This window comes from Nannobrachium achirus (assembly GCF_963921795.1).
Source record: "Nannobrachium achirus genome assembly, chromosome: 11".
Taxonomy (NCBI): domain Eukaryota; kingdom Metazoa; phylum Chordata; class Actinopteri; order Myctophiformes; family Myctophidae; genus Nannobrachium; species Nannobrachium achirus.
In genome coordinates, this window is record NC_137820.1 from 31,654,388 (window position 1) to 31,656,310 (window position 1,923).

Consider the following 1,923-nt stretch of genomic DNA (forward strand, 5'->3'; position numbering starts at 1 on the left):
AAATCAACAAAACATCATATTGTTGAGAGTGGCAGGAATGTTGAGACATACAACTTCTCTCTTTGACCTCACCAACTGGTGTTTTTTATTTTTTATTTCCACGAAAGACAAAAGACGAAAACTAAGGAGATTTTCTCTTTAATTTTAGTTTATTTTGTAAACACACAATACCGTTTCAGTTAGTTTTCGTTTTTTTAAAAAGCTTAGTTTTTATTTTTATTTCAGTTAACTAAAATGTTTTTCCATTCTAGTTTTCGTTTTTTAGTTAGTTTTCGTTTATTATAATAACCTTGGCGCTCGGTAGATAAACCTGCTCGCCGTCGCAGCCGTCCCTACAGCGGCAGGCAGGCTAATTTGCGTTCTGTAGGGTGGAAATGGGATGGAGCGCTCGTTTTCGATGGAGATGACGGAGGCATGCCGTCTGCATTCACCAGTGTCGGTAGGTTAGTATTTCACCAGGTTAGCATTCACCTGCGTTAGTTTTACTGAGGTTAGGGCAGGGCTGGATTAACCATTGGGCCGGTGGGGCCGTTGCCAGGGGCCATTGGCTCTCAGGGGACCTTGGGGGAAATGTGTGGGCCCCTCCTCTGTTGTCTACAGGTGCTTTCTTGGCCCACAGATGATCATCATGGCTTAAAATCCCCCAAAAAATATCGTCCAGGGGCCCTCGCGTGGGTTAATCCGTCCAATCCGTTAGGTTTAGGTTTAGGTGCACCTCTGCACGGTCCAAGTGACCACAATGGAGCACTCCTTACCTCCAGTTCAGCCAATCACAAGCTTCGGTTTGGGGCGTGGTTATCCCGTTTCCCCCCTAAAGAACGCAAACTCGCCAGCGGCAGAAGCTCCTTTTCCACGTCACCGACGGCTGTTTGCTTAAATATCTTGACTCCTACGGCGAGTCATAGGAGTACGGCTGCTATGCGCCATAGCAGCCGTACTCCGCCTGGCGTTGCCGTCTTCAAAATCGCAGAGCTTAAAGTCCCTATCGTCTCTGTCGGGTGGACAGAGACGATAGGGAAGCATCCCAGATGCAAAGATTTACAAAAGTTCCCTTTAAAAATATGTATATTTAAAGATTTGCACAAATGTTCAAGATTTTTCAAAAAATATCAGATCTACGAGCTCGCAGCCATGAGCTTGTAGATCTGCTATTTTTTAATAGTTAAAAGCATAAAATAATGGTTATAGTGGTGAAAATCTACACGAAAAACAAAGATGCGTTCCCGGCCGTAACAATGGGTTAAAAAAAACAACTGCAAAAGCAGATCAACTTGTGGAGATTTGATGCTTTTGTGTGGCGCTGACGCTGCAGTGTGATCAATATAGCCTAGGGGGCGAGAAAAAATAAATGAAACGCAAACGGTTAAAATATGGTGATAAGAGTGTTTCTGCCCCGACCATGCATGCATCTATTAATGCACCGGCGTCCGGGTCGGCCCGGTCAGGTCAGCTACTGTACGTGCTGAAGTCTGCACTTCTCTGTGTGAGGTTTCATGTTACCAGTGTACTGTACTTCTTAGGCGCCCTAAAAATAGTCTGCAGAACTGATATTCATAGGTAGTTCTCCAGGGGAGGGGGGGAGGGGGGGTGGGGGTCAGCACTTTAGCTTTCATTGATACCTTTTGACAAGGCGAGCGCCAAGCTCTTCTTGCAGGCCTTGCTTGCCCGCACTATAGGCTAATAACCAATGTTGTTTTTGACAGCACATTTTGATTTAGTTTTTTCTTTTGAATACATTTTTATTTCGTTTTAGTCATATTTTAGTCACCTGAAAAGTTTTAGTTTTAGGCTAGTTTTAGTTGACTAAATATCATACGTTTTTAGGTGACTAAATCTACAGTTGATTTTGTCAACTAAAATGTATTTTGGCTGACCTTGATGGCATCGTAATGACTGATTTTACACATGGTTGCGTGCTGAAAA